Below are 18,812 nucleotides of genomic sequence, written 5' to 3' on the forward strand. Positions count from 1 at the left end.
GACATTCTGTAAAGATCTGTGGTTGAGACAACTTTGGCTTTATTTCAGGTATTCTTGGATGAGGCCAGCCTTGGTGAAAAGGCATTTCACATCAATAAATTTGCTTGAATTTTTGACAGAAAGGAAGAACTTTTGGTCTCACTTATACGGCACAGTTGTTGATTGATTGCTGCACAGGATATGAACTCAAGGGAGGTCAAAATAGGCTGTGAATAAACTTTTACAAACAGTCAAGTTGGAGAGGATACCAAAGTCCAGATGAAACAGAGCTAAGCCATCTACTGGCTGGAGCCCTGCCTCATCCATCTTCCCATCATACAAACATTACAGGTTGTGCTCACTGCAGCACAGTTAGGCAGAAGTGAAGCCCTGCAAAGGGTAGCATGCACAGCAGGAGGGAGAACACAGAGGAGTAAATTGCTGACAGACAAGCAAAGATGGATCTGCTTTCAGCTTTCTCCCTGGAAACCTGGGTTCTCCTGGCAATCAGTCTCATGCTCTCCTACTGGTGAGTAACCTCCAAAGTTCCTCCCTAGACCATGTCCTAGTGATTGGGGTAACACTCAGACCTATTTTGTCTGGAAGGTCACAATTGGTTTTGGAAAGAGAATGATTTTAGAGGATCGAGGTCTGAACATCAACAAGCAGCTGGCTGTCACCAATAACTATAGTTCCAGGGTATCCATCACCCTCCACAGGCACTAGAATAAAAATTTTAAAAATAATAGCAGAAGTTGAAATGAACTCTTGTATAAACATTATAAAATTTTGAGTGTTTATTCATTTTGGTTAGGAGCAGAACTATTACAGTGTGTGTGTATGTGTGTGTGCACATGTGTGTGTGTATGTGTGTGTGTGTATGTGTACATGCATAGTTCATAGGACAACTTTACTGACTCAGTTCCCTCCTATTGTGTGGGTCCTGGAGATCCAACTCAGATTATCAACACTGGCAGCCAGCGTCTCTCCCTGTGGTGTCATCTTGAAGGTCCCAAATGAAATGACAACTGAATTAATTTTGCATTTTAATGTTTTGGTGGTATGGGAAATCAAGCCAGAGCTTATATCTAGTAGGCAATGCCTTTACTACTGAATGATAGCTCCAGTGATACTAAATCTAAAAGTTCATACTGAGGTTATGCAGATATTCTGGGTACCTCTACTCCAACCTCTACCCTTCTTCAACTCCCTCTTGGTGAGGTTTACTGATAAGTTTTACATCTGGTATGACCTGATTGACTTTTGTGTTAACCCTAGATCCACCAGAACTCAGTAGACACAGAAATGAACACTGTGATGCCATGCACACAGGTTCCCTCACCATTCCCTAAACTCCCTGGAAACTGGAGGAGCAGCCATGTTGTTGATTTGTTTTAATGTTTTGATTATGGTCATGTTTCTCTCTCTCTTCTGTGTGTGTCACAAGGATTTCTCTTTCTCTTTATAGGTTTGGGACTCATACACATGGAGTTTTTAAGAAACTGGGAATTCCTGGGTTCACACCTGTGCCCTTTTAAGGAACAGTACTGAATTACTACAAGATGAGTGTTGACTGAACTTTTCATATGGTTTCTCTGCCAATTATGGCTCAATTTTAGTAAGTGCTCTTTGGCAAGAAACTTTGAGATTTCAGGCTTTCATACTGTGTGTTCTCATAGTTCTAGAGAATTTCTGTTTGTCTCCTAGGGCTCTATTGCCAAATTAACAGTGTGTGTGTGTGTGTGTGTGTGTGTGAAAGAGAGAGAGAGAGAGAGAGAGAGAGAGAGAGAAGGAGAGAGAGAGTTTTTATACTGTGTGCTTCTTAGTCCTAGGGACTAAGGTTATCAGGCTTGGTGTCAAGTGCTTCTCATTTGGAGCCATCTCTCTGGCCTTATTGTCAGTTTATTGAGCCTCAGATTTACAGTAGGTGAAGTATTTAGGCTTAGATTTTTCAACAAACCTACTTTATTTAAGGTTCTTCAACACTTCTGCCTCTCTTCCACCCACTGACCAGAGGTAGGGCAGAAAAGAAGGTTATTGGTAACAAGGGGTTGTAGACTTTTTGGAAGTATTTTCTTGGAGCAAGTCCACTCTTTATTGTCCTGAACCCAGCAGTCCAGTCCAAAGGCCAACACCAAACTACAACACAGATCAGCATGATTCAGAAGATTGGAACAAGTCAGTGAGAGCTGCAAGCCTCAGTTGGATTTCCCCAGGAAGTTCTCTGGAATGTCTCTCTCTGGGAAGTCAAGTGTTGAAGAAAGAAGACCAGCGAAGTGATGTAGATCTGAAGAAGATTATCTCACTCTCTGTGGGCTTTTATATCTCCTCTCCTCAGAGTCTACACACAGGTGTTTTCAGCTGGACAAAGTCATGCCCCTTGGATGAGACAGCTTGCAGCAAGGCATCACATGCCTTCTCACAAAACAGCTTTTAGCAAAACATCACATGACACATCTGAATTTTCAAAAAACCCTGAAACTTCTACATCAGAAGTGCTGAGATCTCCAACTCATTCAGTCTTGATATTCAGGACATGATATTCTGATTTTGTGAACAATCAAAGAAGAGTTTTTTTCTTACCCAGTGTAGAGTCTGAGAAGGCACTGTTGAACTTATTTGGAGAAAATCTTGAAGGGGTTTCCAACTTCTAGGACACTGCTTAAAAATCTCCTCTTTGTACCAGGGTTTATGTTCAACATTTTTTTTTCTTTTGGTTGACAATTTCTGAATGATCCACTTATCACAGGCCCATATACACACTTTTGGGGGACTTTTCATATACTAGAGTTTTCTGCATAGTCATTGAACCTCTGAAGTTATTTCTATGGTTCTAACCCCAGCATAGCATGCTTGGGATCTTCTTGAGAACCAGAGTAACTAGAATATTTTGCTTCACTCTTTTTCTTTAGCAGTTGGTATCCTGGTTAATGATTGCTTCATTTAGTAAGAAGTTTTTTTGTGTGTGTGTATCTATATTTAGCTGTGTGCAGGTTTGTGCATGTGAATGTGATGCCTACAGAGGACCAAAGAGGGTGCTGGATTCCCTGGAGCCAGGGATGAATGTGAGATGCTGGAGATGAGTGCTGGGAATGTGGACCCTCTGCAGTGCTCCTAACGGCTCAGCCACATCTCCAGCTTCCAATGACAAAATTTTAGTTTCTGTTTTGTTTTTGCAGTGCTGAAACTGATATCCAGGATCTTATGCATGGTAGGCAAAGTGCTCTGCCAGTGAAATATAACTACAGCTGCTTCTCTATCTTTAAAGGCAGAATCCCAGGCATGAGTCTGAGTTGTGAGTATCTGAGACAGGATGATGGTTGTCAATCACCTCAGATACTTAACTATAAAGGGAAATCTTTTTCTTTTGTTTCTTTTGAAGATTTGTTAAAGGCAAACCCCTAGGGAAAGGATGATTAAACAAAATTACTAGGAAATTAAGTAATGAAAATGTAGACTGTTTTAATTTTATTTTTATTAATTACAGTTTATTCACTTTGTATACCAGCGGTAGCCCCCTCCCTCATTTCCTTCCAATCCCACCCTTCCTTCCTCTTCTTCCCCTGTGCCTCTCCTCCAGTCAAATGATAGGGGAGGTCCTCCTCCCCTTCCACCTGACCCTATTCTATCAGGTCTCATCATGATTGGCCACATTGTCTTCTTCTGTGGCCTGGTAAGGCTGCTTCTCCCTCAGGTGGAGATGATCAAAGAGCCAGCCCATGAGTTCATGTCAGAGACAGTCCCTGTTCTTATTATTGTGTAATCCTCTTGGACACTGAGATGCCATGGGCTACATCTGTGCATGGGTTTACATAATCGCTATACATGGTTCTTGTTTGGAGTATCAGTCTCACAAAAGACCCTTGTGCCCAGATTTTTTGGTTCTGTTGCAATTTTTATGGAGCTCTTGTTCCCTCCAGGTCTTTCTACCCCACCCCTTCTTTTATAAGATTCCTTGCACTCTGAAAAGCATTTGCCTATGAGTCTCAGCATATGTTTTGATACATGCTGGGTGGAGTCTTTCAGAGGCCCTCTGTGGTAGGCTTCTGTCCTCTTCCCTGTTCTCTCCTCTTCCAAAGCCTGTCTCATTTGCCTTTCTGAATGAAGATTGAGGACCCAGGGTCCTCCTTCTTGATTAGCTTCCTTAGGTGTACAGATATTAGTATGATTATCCTATATTATATCTCTAATATCCTCTTATAAGTGAGTATACACCATATGGACTTTAATTTTAGGTGGATCATTCGTGACTAACCTGCTTTGAAACCAGCACTCCAGAGAGACATTCCTAAGCTCACATCAAGAGGGCAAGTTACAAAATATGTGTTGCTCTTGGCTCAGATTTCTTTTTAAGGTTCTGTGCTTAACTTGAACATTCTTTAAACAATTTTATCATCATTATCATTTTCATCATCATCACCATCAATTGCCTGTCCATATGTGTGTTGTATGTATCTTGTGTCTGTGTACACAAGATAATGTATATGAGTGTGCATGCAGAGGTCATAGGAAGATGTCCTGCTCTATCACTCTGAGTTTTCCCACTGAGACATCTTCCTGGTGATCCTTCAAACATCTCTGAAGAAGGATGTTTCTCTGTCAGAGACAACAAACCTAATTTCATGGGATTTGAGGGTTTTGTGCTCTTGCTACACAAGAGTCACTGCATACAGGACAATAATGGATATCATGCTATTTGTCTTTCCAGGGTATATGGAAATATGATGTGGAATGCTATAAAAAGTATGGAAAAATATGGGGGTGAGTGTTCTGGAAAGTTCCATCAAGTCAACTCTTTTTAGGAGGCATCCTACTTGTGCAAGCACAGTGCCAGCCCCGAAGAGTAATAATGGACCTCTCTGTTATGAAGATGATTTCACATGTCATTAAGTGTCACTGTTCATAGTTCTAACTAATTAACTTAAGAACTTTGTACACTGGCTTTTTGACAGGCTTTGGTATTTTATCCAGCATCCTAAGCTCATGTTTTTTTCTCTTCTGAAACTTCTTCATTGCATGAAATGGATTGAGTGCTCTAACAAATGTGTAATACCATCTCTTTGCCACACCCACTCACTTCTCTTTAGAAGTCCACACTTCTTCACATCATTGTTGACTTTAACATGTCCTTTGTAAGCAGGAATGGGATGACACAGCTAAGGCCTTGGTAAATGGTTTATGCTTAGCATTAAAAAAAATTCTGCACAGGTAGAGACTTTGTCATGATTGTTTATATTTTATTTCAAGCCAAGGGGAACATGTGCCATGGGGCACATATGGAGGCCAGATGACAACCGTTGAAGTTAGTTCTGTACCATCAGGTGATTGAACTCTGTCCATCAGTGCTTTATATCTGTTATCCAATCTCATCATCCCCAGCTAAGATTTTTATGATTTTACATCATTGTGTCCTGTTGAATTAAACTGACTTTAGAGAGACAATCTATTTAAAAATCACATCTTTTCCCCTCAGATCTTTGGTATATAATGGTTCTTTCTGTAAAGTGGACAAGCAGCAGCTGTTTTCTGTCATTGATGCTGGAAGTTTAGTGAGAACCTTGGAGAAAGTGTCATTACACTATGTGACACAACCATGTGGAAAGAGGCTCTGGCTCATCCTGCCTCTTCATCTCTTCGTATTCATTCTTAGGAACCACAGGCCTGAACACAAGGCTCTGCTGAGTTGATATAGCCCATAAAGACCATATCATTCAATGTAAACTGCAGGCATTGCTGTCTGTCCAATGGCCCCATATGAATTTCTCCTTGCAATTTATTGCTTGTTGGCAATTGATAGTGATTTTTCAAGTTTTCATATCATTGAAAATTTAACTATTTCTCTATCCATGTATTTGTTAAACAGGTTCTGTTTGGGGCTGGTCAGGTGTTATACATTCAAATTCTGATCTCAATGCCTTGAGATCAGGTTACTGCCCTGCCATGGGCATTGTTATAAAGTTGAACTATCTCCTATAACCATGTGATGTGAAGGGATGTTTGCCAATTATCTATGACTGGCCAATTAAAATTCCTATACCTGGGTAGGGAAGAAGGTGGTAGGTGGGGCTAAGGTTCTTGGGCTTTGAGCACAGAAGGATCTTGGGTAGAAAGACATGTACTGAAAGAGGGAAAGGAAGAAGGCAGAGAGCCATCATGGTTTAGCATGAGAGAAGCACATGCTGGCATGGAAGAAATGATACAGATTAGAGAATATGCAAGAATTTATGAAATTATGGATGGGAGGTAGCCTGGGATGGGGCTTGAAAGAAAAGGTAATTTAGAAAGTAACTATCTGTTTTGTCCCAGGTAACGTAAGGATATTCTAAAGTCTGTCAGTTGTCTGTGTCTTAACTGATTGTGACACTGTAATAATTATAGGGCTAATAATAAACATTATTAGACCATACCCTTAAATTAGTCATGACAAGGGTCTCTTTATTTTGTCCTAGCTATCCTGGAATTCACTATGTAGATCAGGCTGACCTGGAAATTGGAAAACAGCCAGATTCTGCCTTCCAAGTGCTGGGATTAGAGACATGTGCCACCATGCCTGGCCCTAACATTGTTTTTATATCAAATCTTTGGCTTACTTTAAAAACTAGTTTTGTGTGTCTGTGTACACACCAGTGAATTTAATTGGACTTACAGAATCATGAGTGAGGGAGAGGTTATTTACATGACCATGAACAACTCACCAGCAGTTCATCACTGAAGAAGATATCTTGCTCTCCCAGCAACTTTTCTTTTTTTAATTTAATTTTTGTTTTTATATTAATTAAGGTTTATTCATTTTGTAACCCAGCTGTAACCCCCACCCTCATTTGCTCCTAATCCCACCCTTCCTCCCTCATCTCCTCTCATGCCCATCTCCAAGTCCACTGATAGGAGATGTCGTACTCCCCTTCCATCTGACTCTAGCCTATAAGGTCTCATCATGACTGGCGGCAATGTCTTCCTCTGTGGAGTGGTAAGGCTACTACCCCCTCATGGGCAGGTGATCAAAGGTCCAGCCACTGGGTTCATGTCAGAGACAGTTCCTGTTCTCCTTACTAGGGAAACCACTTGGATACTGTGCTGCCATGGGCTACATCTGTGCAAGAGTTCTAGGTTATCTCTATGCATGGCCTTGTTTGGAGTATCAGTTTCAGAAAAGACCTCTGGGCCCAGATTTCTTGGTTGTGTTGCTCTCCTTGTGGAGCTCCTGTTCCATCCAGATCTTTCTATTTCCCCCTTCTTTCATAAGTTTCCTTGCACTCTGCCCAAAGTTTGGATATGAGCCTCAGCATCTGCTTTGATACCTTACTGTGTAGAGTCTTTCAGAGGCCCTCTGTGGTAGGCTACTGTCCTGTTTTCTCCCTCTTCTGATGTCTGTATGGTTTGTCTTTCTGGGAGAGGGCACTCCTTCTTGCTTAGCTTCTTTAGGTGTGCAGATTTTAGTATGTTTATCCTATATTATACGTCTACTTATCCACTTATAAGTGATGTGTGTCTTTCTGCTTCTGGGATGCCTCACTTAGGATGATCTTTTCTAGATCCCACCATTTGTCTGCAAATTTCATGATTTCCTTGCTTTTAATTGCTGAGTACTATTCCATTTTGTCAATGTACCATAATTTCTGTATCCAGTCCTCAGTTGAGGGTCATCTGTGTTGTTTCCAGTTTCTGACTATTACGAATAAAGGTGTTATGAACATAGTTGAACAAATGTCCTTGTGTACTTGAGAGTCTTTTGGATATATTCCTAGGAGTGGTATAGCTGGATCTTGAGGAAGCATGATTCTTAATTGTCTGAGAAAGCACCAGACTGATTTCCAAAGTGGTTGGAACAGTTCACATTTCCACCAGCAATGGAGGAGTGTTCCCCGTTCTCCACATCCTCTCCAGCATGTATTGTCACTTGAGTTTTTTATCTTAGCCATTCTGATGGGTGTGAGATGGAATCTCAGAGTCATTTTGATTTGCATTTCCCTGATGACTAAGGAAGCTGAGCATTTCTTTAAGTGTTTCTCTGCCATTCCATATTCCTCTATTGAGTATTCTGTTTAGCTCTGTACCCCATTTTTAATTGGATTACTTGATTTGTTGCTTTTTAACTTCTTGAGTTCTTTATATATTCTGGATATTAGTCCTCTGTCAGATATAGGGTTGATGAAGATCCTTTCCCAGTCTGTAGGCTGCCATTTTGTTCTGATGACAGTGTCTTTTGCTTTACAGAAGCTTTTCAGTTTCATGAGGTCAACTATTTTCTTTTTTTTATTTTTTTATTATATTGATTTATTTTTCAGAGACAAGCATGTGTTCTGTGGCACACATGTAAGGTCAGACTGCAAATTGTGGCAGTCAGTTCCTTCATTCCACCATGTAGATCCCAGGTACTGAACTGATATCATCACGTGCTTTTACCATTAGGCCATTTTGCTTTCACTCTCCGGGAACTAGCTATGTGTAAATCATCAGCTAGGGTCAGGACCTTAAATTTCCTGCTGGAATGCTGACAGTAAAATTATGCAAAGGCTTTGGGGAGTAATCCCAGCTTCAGTGAGTTCAACAGTACAGAAGTCAGAATTTGGCTGCATTCTTCTCTTCTTGCTGGTTCTCATATTCTTTCTGCCCTGTCTTCAAAATATTATCTGAGCCTTGAAGAAGCTAATGTAAGTGCTTCAATAAATTCTTTTATTTATTTATTTTTAATTAGTTAATTTCTTCTTTTTAAATCCCAGTTGTAGCCTCTCCTTCCCTCCTTCCAGTACCACTCTTACTTCTTTCCCCTTGCCATTTTTCTCCACTATTCATTAGTAAAGGAGTGCCCACCCACGCACATCAAGTTTCATAATAACTGAGCACATCCTCTTCCCCTGTGGCCTGTTGAGGCAGCCACACCAAATAGAAGTGATCAAAAAGCAAGCAACACAGTCCATATCAAAGACAGCCTTTGTTCCCCTTACTAGGTAACCCACATGAGGCGTTGGCTTCATTTGTGTAGGGTACCTAGGTCCAGTCCATGCATGGTCCTTGGTTGGTGCTTCAGTCTCTGCAAGACCCTCTGGGCCCTGTTTAGTTTGTTCTGTTGGTCATCTTGTGGAGCTCCTGTCTCCTTCAGACACTTCTAATCTCCTCCCTCCTCCCACTTTTCCACAAGATTCCCGATGCTTTATTCAGTGTTTGGCTGTGGGTCTAAGAATCTGTTTCGATCTGCTTCTGGGATGATTATGGAGTCCAGAGGCATAGGGTCTTCCAGAGCTGTAGTTACAGGTGGTGTGAGCCAACCAACATGGTATTAGGAACCAAACTCAGGTCCTCTGCAAAGGCTGTAAGTGTTCTTAACTGTGCAGCCATCTCTCCAGCCTCTTGCAATCTTTTATGTATGCAAAAAAATCACACATTCACATCTACCTTTAACAAATTCCCACCACTTATTGCTAGTTGTGAATTTCAGAACTGTTTTGTCTTTAAGCAAAACTGTGTCTTGAATGACGTTACCTATCATTTTACAAAGACTTCACTGAGTCGGAGGTCAGACTGTCCATGTTGCCCTGGGAACTCCTGTGACAGTGCATTGTATGATCAAAGTGAGAGTCATGCTACAGTAGAATAAAAGTCTGGGTATGTCTCTCACTTCAGAGACTGAATTGGGTTAATTATCTGTTTTCCTTACACAGGCTGTTTGATGGTCAAATCCCTGCATTTGTCTTCACAGACACAGAGATGATCTGGAATGTGCTAGTGAAGGAATACTATTCTACCTTGAAAGAAAAATTCTCACCTTCATATGGAACAACAAGTCCATATCAAAGACAGCCTTTGTTCCCCTTACTAGGTAACCCACATGAGGCGTTGGCTTCATTTGTGTAGGGTACCTAGGTCCAGAATTGCTGAAACAATTCTCTACAGCAAAGATCTTCAGGAGGTATCTCCATCCCTGATCTCAAGCTGTACTATAGAGCAACAATATGCATGGTACTGACATAGAAATAGACTGGTGGATGAATGGAATCAAATAGAAGACCCTGACATGAATCCACACACTTATGGACACCTGATTTTTGACAAAGATGCCAAAACCATTCAATGGAAAAAAAGACAGCATCTTCAACAAATGGTGCTGGTCTAACTGAATGTCTACATGTAAAAAAATGCAAATAGATCCATACTTATCACCCTGCACAAAACTAAAGTCCAAGTGGATCAAAGACCTCAACATAAAACCAGAAACACTAAACCACTTAGAAGAAAAAGTGGGGAAGAGCCTTGAACTAATTGGCACAGGAGACAACTTCCTGAACAGAACACAAACAGCACAGGCTCTAAGAGAAACAATCAATAAATGGGACCTCATGAAACTGAAAAGCTTCTGTAAAGCAAAGGACATTGTCCTCAGAACAAAACAACAGCCTACAGATTGGGAAGGGAACTTCACCAACCCTATATCTGACAGAGGGCTAATATCCAGTATATATAAAGAACTAAAGAAGTTAAACAGCAAGAAATCAAGTAATCCAATTAAAAAATGGAGTACAGAGCTAATCAGAGAATTCTCAATAGAGGAATATTGAATGGCAGAGAAATACTTAAAGAAAAGCTAAATCTTATTAGCTATCAGGGAAATGCAAATCAAAACGACCCCAAGATTTCACCTTACACCAATCAGAATGGCTAAGATCAAAAATTCAAGAGACAACACATGCTGGAGAGGTTGTGGAGAAAGGGGAACCCTCCTTCACTGCTGGTGGGAATGTAAACTTGTACAACCATTCTCTAAAGCAATCTGGCACTTTCTCAGACACTTAGGAATAGCTCTTCTTCAAGATCCAGCTATACCACTACTAGGCATATACCCAAAAGAGGCTCAAGTACACAATAAGGTCATTTGTTCAACCATGTTTGTATCAGCCTTATTTGTAATAGCCAGAATCTGGAAACAGCCCAGATGCCCCTCAGTGGAGAAATGGATGCACAAATTGTGTTATATCTACACATTGGAATATTACTCAGCAATAAAAAACAAGGAAATCATGAAATTTGCAGGTAAATGGGGGGGATCTGGAAAAGATCATCCTGAGTGAGGTATCCCAGAAGTAGAAAGATGTACATGGCATATACTCACTCATATAGACATATAATATAAGATAAACCTACTAAAATCTGTACACCTAAAGAAACAAATCAAGAGGGAGGACTCTTGCTAAAATGCTCAATCCCTATCCAGAAAAGCAAAGAAGATGGACATGAGAAGAAAGAGAAAAGAGGGACCAAGTCAGGAGCCTGCCACAGAGGACCTCTGAAAGGCTCTGCCCTGCAGACTATCAATGTAGATGTTAAGACTTATGGGCAACCTTTGGGCAGAGTGCAGGGAATCTTAGGAAAGAAGTGGGAAACAGTAAGATCTGGAGAGGACAGGAACTCCACAAGGAGAACAACAGAACCAAAAAATCTGAGCACAAGGGTTTTTCCTGAGACTAATACTCCAACCAAGGACCATGCATGGAGATAATCTAAGACCCCTCCACAGATGTAGCCCATGGCAGTTCAGTATCCAACTGGGTTTCATTGAAATAGGAACAGGGACTGTCTCTGACATGAACTGATTGACCTGCTCTTTAATTACCTCCCACTGAGAGGGAAGCAACATTACCAGGCCACAGAAGACAATGCAACCACTCCGGATGAGACCTAATTGACTAGGATCAGAAGGAAGGAAAAGAAGATCTCCCGTATCAGTGGACTTGCGGATGGGCATGCATGCAGAGGGTGGAGGAAGGGAGGGATTAGGATGGGAGGATGGAGGGAACCACAGGGGGGATACAAAGTGAATAAAGTGTAATTAATAAAGAATAAAAAAACATATAAAACAACAACAACAAAATCAACAAAAAATTTAAATGTTCATTTTTGTTATCTTATTTATGGGTGCATATTAATATTATTTTTTATAAAACTATGTTATTTCTTTTAGTTCCTTCTTAATGCAGATTTCACACAAATAATTGAGACTCTTTTATATTTTTTTAATAATAAGCTTCACAACACAACAGCTGAGCAGGTATTAAACAGTTCCTAACTCTCTAAGCTAATTTGGATTCCTCCCAGCATACATCCCAGAGGTACTTGCACTTTGTGGCTTCCTGTTCCAGCTCTTTTGCCTCACATCTCTTTAACCTAGCCTGTGGCTGCATCCCCTACTTCCTTCTGTAACTCCTCTGCTGGCTGGGTAGTAAGTCCTACCCTATTCTCTCCCATGCTCAGTGATTAGCTGTAAGCTTCTTTCTTGACATATCAGGGTACAATTAGGGAGCAGTGTTTATACAACATTGAGACAGGAGATTCTCAAAACAAGGATGACAACACGATGTGGGGGGGCACAGAAATCAACATTTCATTTACACAATAATCTTATGCCTACAGTTATATATGTGTATCCCATATGAATAAATGTCATGTGTGTAGGTTCTTGTGGAGGTCAGCAGAGGGTATGACATCCCCTGGAGCTGGCCTTGCAGACAGCTGTGAGTTGCCTGACAGGGGTCTTGGGAACCAAATCTGTGTTCTCCAGAAGAGCAGGAAGCACTCTTAACTGTTGTGTCATCTCCCCAGACTCCCCTTTTCATAATGTAAACCTTTACATTTTACTTACTCAATTAAAAATAGAAATAAACATAGATTCACAGTGGCTTTCATCATAATGTACAAGCAGGGTATAGGGATTAATTTTGCTAATAGGAATGGCTTGAGTAAGTCTAAATATACTATAGCGTTATAATCTAATTGTAGATGGACACTTGCCATCTAGAGTAATTCACATTTCCTGTTTCACAAGTCCTTCTTTATGTCTGTGTGGTGTTGATTTGTGTGGCGTCAAACACTCAGAATACAGAGCAACTCCCTGACCACACAGCTCCCTTTTGCTAGTCCATTAGCTATCGTGTACAGCCTGTCTTCCCTTTACCTTTTGTATCCATTTTCCTTCTGGTGGATGTGCTCTCACATGTCAAGTCTCATGACTGTTTACCTATCACACCTATGTAGATTTGCTTTTGAGATTTTATCTCAAATCAATTGCTTATTTATGTTAATTTTCCTATGCAGGGTACTACTTACTTCAATGTCCCCACCTCTATCTTTTAAAAAAATATTTAATTTATATATTTATTCACTTTGTATCCCCACTGCATCCCCCTCCCTGTCTCCTCCCACTCCTTCCCTCTTCTCTCCCTATTCCCTTCCCCTAGTCTCCTAAAAGGGGAGGACATGAGCCCCTTCCATCTGATCCTAACCTATCAGGTTTCATCAAGACTGGCTGTATCATCTTCCTTTGTGGCCTGGCAAGGCTGCACTCCCCCCCCCCCGCCCAAATGGAGGAGAGAGGAAGCAACTGAGTTCTTGTCAGAGACAGCCCCTGTTCCCATTACTAGGGAATCCACTTGGAAACTGAGCAGCCTATGGGTTTCCCTTGAACAGGGGGTGTAGGTTCTCTCCGTGCAATCCCTATCTCTTAAACCATGGGTATCTAACTCTTCTATCTGGGGAAGCCTGTTTGTTCTTTCTTTCAACCCTGTAGGTCCTGGGCACCAAACTCAAGTTGTTGGGATTCACAGCAATCACCTTTTCCTGCTGAGGCCTCTTAGTGGCCCTCATTTAGCCTTTGGTCATTTGGTAAAGTTAGTTGCAGGCCTTGTTTGCAGCTGCCCTTAATCAAGTCAAGCTGTTTACTTATCTTCCTGTTGTACTGAGTTCTGTAATATAAGGTTGTATTGGAGGACTCCAATTAGTATAAAATATAAATGTGGAAGATAGAAGAAAGGTCCTATTAGGGAAAAAGCATTCTTTTTCTCCCTTTATCACTGTATAAAGAATTAAGGAAAATGGATTTCCACAGCATTATTTCTAAAGAAAAACAAACAACCCCTCAATCAAACCAACCAGGGGCTGGAGAAAAGACTTAGTGGCCAAAAGCTCTGAAGGAGAATGGGAGGTTGGTTGTCTACAAATCCAGCAGCTCACAACCAGCTGTGATGCCAGCTTTACAAGACCGAAATCATTCCTCTGTCCTCTGAATACACTACATACATGTACATGCACTCACATACTCACATACATACATACATGCATACATGCATGCATACATAAAATACAAAAATAACTCTTTAAAAAAACAAACATCAAATCTTTTAAGTGCCCCAGGCCTGGGGAGATGGCTCTATCAATGGAAAAATGTCCTGTGTTTGGATCCCCAGTATCCACATAAAAGCCAGGCAGAGCAGCAAGAGTGTGAGACTCCAGAGCCATGCATAGCTACAAGCAGTCCCTAGAGGCTTTCTTGCCAGCTCATTCCAACCAAATAAGAACCTTCTAGGTTCAGTGAAAGACCCTTCCTCAAAAAAGTGTTGTATAGAGTTATAGAGGAAGATGACAGACTTCTGGTCTGCACAAGGGCACACACAGGCATGTGTACAAGCACTGATATTAACACACACACTGACACACACACCATATCAAGACACCTCTTTTCACACTGCAAGTGTTGTAAATACTGAGCTGTAGAACTTCTCTGATGCAAAGTTCACTTTCTATCTTCCTTCAAGCCATTTGCCACCTGCACATCTCTGGGGCACCTGCTGCTTCCTGTTCCTATCTTTCCCCAACCCCTGGAGATTTAAATTAGAGATTTAAACTTAAAAGGATACAGGGATATAAAGGTTTGAAACCACAACAGGTTACCTGGTGAGCACTGGATTTCATATAGGCTGTGAGGAAATGCTGACTTTTTTTTTTTCTTTTGCATCTAACATGAGGTTCAGTCCACAGTAAACAGTCAGTAACTAATTGTTATATGGTGCTCTCTGCTCAGCACTTTTGCAAATATGGAGAGTTTCAGACTTATACAGAGACATTTTTTTCTTTTTTGACTGTAGAATTTTAGCCCAGTGGGGATTATGAAAAAAGCTGTCTCCATATCTAAGGATAAGGAGTGGAAGAGAATCTGAGCCTTCCTATCTCCCACCTTCACCAGTGGAAAACTCAAAGAGGTGACTAACAGGACTTATGATTGAAATCTTTGTGTGACCTGACTCTCCACTATGGAGAGTCCTAACTATGGACATTTTCTTTCTTCTTTGTGCTCAGATGTTCCCCGTTGTTGAACAGTAAGGAGATATTTTGGTAAAATACTTGAGAGGAGAGGCAGAGAAAGGCAAGCCTGTCTCTATGAAAGAGTAAGTGGTGGTGCATCCAAGTGATTCTGGGAGAGGAAGGATAACTAGGGCAGAGGGGCTTTTTTCCTGTGTATCTCACATGGTCTAGCTGCTTATTCTCTCCATACATACATACATACATACATATGGATGTGTATATGATATATATTATATGTATCTAATATGTATATTAGATAAATACACAGTTTAAAAAAAAGAATCACAATGGTCTGTAAGTCACAAATGTAGAGGGTGGGTAGGATGGGAAGGCACTTGGTCAATACTGAAGTGGCTTTGCCTGTATTGCCACAAACTATGAACCATTTCAGGTTTCTTGCTGCTTGTCTTAAATTCCCATGTCTCTCCCTCCTCAGAGTCTTTGGGGCCTACAGCATGAATGTGGTCACCAGTACATCATTTGGAGTGAACGTCGATTCCCTAAACAACTCAAAGGATCCTTTTGTGGAAAAAGCAAAGAAGCTTTTAAGATTTGATTTTTTTTGATCCGTATTTGTGTGTGTGGACAGTTCTGCCTTTTGATCCATTGTTCTTGTCTGTGGCTGCATTTGTCACTCTGCCTTTCTATTCCACACTTCCCCCCAAACTAGCTTCTCTACTGGTATATAATTCAGTTGCCATGTAATTCGTCCCTTTAAAGGCACAATTCAATGTTTTAGTGCATTCAAAAACATGTAGCCCATTATGTTTGTTTTATAACTTTGTTTTGCTTTGAGACAGGGTCTTACTCTGTAGCTCTAACTTGCCTGCAAATTGCTGTGTAGACCAGACTGGCTTTGAACTCACAGTAATCCTCCTGCTTCTACCTCCTGAGGACTAAAGTGTGCACCAGCATTCCTGGCTTTGTTTTAGAATCCTTTTATTTGTTCTTTGACTCTATCATATAGGAATACAACATATCTTGATTAGACCCACCCTAACTCTTTCCTCCCACTTCCCTCAGACACCCCAACATGCTTTCCTCTTAATTTCATGTCCCTTTCTTTGTTTTGGTGACCCAGTGAGTCCAGTCACTTCCTGGTAGGTTGCCAAACTGTATTATTGGCTTGATCTTATGCAGGTGTTCAGTCCATGAGTGGACTATGCCACATCTGGGATATGGCATATCAGATGCCCCATTTCCAGCTCTTTCTTTCCACACCCTATTTCAGGATGTTCCTTGAGCCTTGTGGGGTGGGATGTTGATACAATTGCTCCATTTAGGGCTGAGCACTCAGCAGTCACTGGTTCTCAGCACTTTGATCACTTGGAAATCTTCGTTGAATGAAGGACCACACAGCCCATTCCAATGAGGACTTTATAGTACTTTGTTCTAACCATTTTGAATCTTTTGACCAACATCCTTCACCTAGACCTAAGCAGCCTAGACCTAAGCAACCACCAGTTCACTTTCTTTATAGTTACATATCCTTGGCATTTCACATCAATGGGATCATAGACTATGTGGTCTCTGTGGCAGGCATCTTTTATATAGCACAATAGTAAATGAAGCAAGCATCACTACCTCCTGTGTCCATAAGCAAACAATGCTCTGTATCTATCTATGGACATGAAGTTAGTTTCACATGTTTGCCTTGAATTTTACCGATATGAACATATGCATAGAAGGGTTATATTTAATTTTTTTTAATGTTTTGGGGTATATATTCGAATCAGCATTGCTGAGTTAAAAGGTACCTTTATTTTTAATGTGGAAATATTTTATTTTTAAAAATTTATTTATTTGTTCACTTAACATTTTGATTACAGCCCCCACCTCTCCTTCCAGTCCCTGTGTTCTCACATAACCCATTCCCTCATTCACATACTTCCTTCTCCTTAGAGAGCAGCCATTATTATTGGAAGTGAAACTTGGGTTGTCTGCAAAAAGCATCCAGTTCTAACTGCTGAGCGATGTCTCCATCCCATGTAGAGGGGCCATATATATACATCTATATGTATATGTATAATATACATATATGTATATTATATATAAGTATATATGTAATAATACATATAATGTATGTATTAATAGTGGTGCTTCATTTATGCTTTAATGACTTTCTTATTAATTACATTTCCATGTGTCCTTTTGCCTACATTCCATTCTTCCTCACCACTTAATATTATCCTCTTGTGTTGTAGGTGGCAATTAATATTTACTATTGATGTATCTTTTAGTACAGCTGCTGTTAATCCTAAACAGCTGTATAACCAAATCACCACACAGAGACTATTATTTATTTAGTTAACTTAGAACACAATGCTGGGCATAGTTACTCCATTCTAAACCTTCAAGCCCTCGTAATTTACTAACATTTAGATTTCCCACATTATACTTGCTTTTAGTGGTATATTAGGTCCAGTCCATCTCTCCACGTCTTTCCAAGATCTTTGCTCCTGCCTCAGCTCTCCTCTCTCTCTGCCTCACCCTTTCTCTTCCTGCTCCTTTCCTGCTTTCTGGCTCCTCCCCTCTTTCCTGTCCTCTGGCTCCTGCCATTGCTCAACATTGTAACTAGTTGCTTTATTTGGCCTGTTTACCCAAAGTTGAGACAGGATGCTTAGAATAAGTATCACAATGCAATATCCAGATTGAAACCAGAGAGTGGGGGTGGGGGAGAAATCAGCATTTGAATGAACAAAGGTAAGGTGTATACATTTCAAAAGAACATTATACTAACACTCTTGGTCTCCTTTTAAGTGTTATATGATGCCCACACTTATACCTGTTTAGATAGTTACCTTTATCCTTTATAGGCTAGAACTGGGAAATGAGGGACATTTTGTGATTTGTCTTTTTTCTGAGTTGGGGTTACCTGTCTATGAGCTTGTCTTTTTTTTCTTGAGACAGGGTTTCTCAGCGTAATGTCAGCTGTTTTTATTTGTGTGTGTGTGTGTGTGTGTGCGTGTGTGTGTGTGTGTATACATGTGCACCTTGGTTTTTGTAGTTGTGTTCTTCCACAGTGTGGGATCCAGGGATCAAGCTCAGGTTGTCACAGTTGTTTGCAGGACCCTTTTTCTATTGAATTATCTCAAAAGCCCCCATCTTTTCTGTCTGGGTCCACAAGGATTACAGGAACAGAGTTCAATCCAAGAGTCAGATTTGCAGCTCTGGCTGCTGCAAAGTACAGAATGAGCAGTATGGAAATGACCCAAAGTGAGCAAGGTCACAGTGTGAGCAAGGTCATTGTCGGAGCAAGATCAAGGGGAGAAGAGCTTTTGGCTGAGACACTGGCTTATTTGGATTGTGTTTTGATTTCTCTAAATGAAACTTGCCTGTCTATTAAAACCTTTTTTTTCTTTCCAGTACTCTTTCCATTCCTCTCCCCAATATATGAGATGTTAAATATCTCCAGGTTCCCAAAGGATTCCTTAGCACTTTTCAAAAAATTTGTGGACAAAATGAAGGAAAACCACCTGGATTCTAATGAGAAGGTAAAAAGTGGTGGACTCATGAGAGGTCCACGTTTTAAAAACATGTTAGGCAGTGAACATGTGATCTGTGTACTTCCCTTCATCTGTCACTAAAGGTAGATAGAGAAGGCTCAAACAGACAGAGACAGAGAATATTTATTTTTTCTGGAGGAGGAGTAGTTGGAGTTTTTAAATTTTTGATTGAGGATAAGCCAGGAATTAACCCTCAGCAAT

The 18,812-nt window shown here is 40.7% G+C and overlaps 1 pseudogene; it reads left to right on the forward strand.

Annotated features, from left to right (window-relative positions):
* Nucleotides 1-342: 342 nt before the first annotated feature.
* Nucleotides 343-18,812, forward strand: part of LOC110566331 (cytochrome P450 3A1-like) — a 28,255-nt pseudogene continuing 9,785 nt past the window's right edge.

This window comes from Meriones unguiculatus, chromosome 6 (genome assembly GCF_030254825.1).
Source record: "Meriones unguiculatus strain TT.TT164.6M chromosome 6, Bangor_MerUng_6.1, whole genome shotgun sequence".
NCBI classification, from domain to species: Eukaryota; Metazoa; Chordata; class Mammalia; order Rodentia; family Muridae; genus Meriones; species Meriones unguiculatus.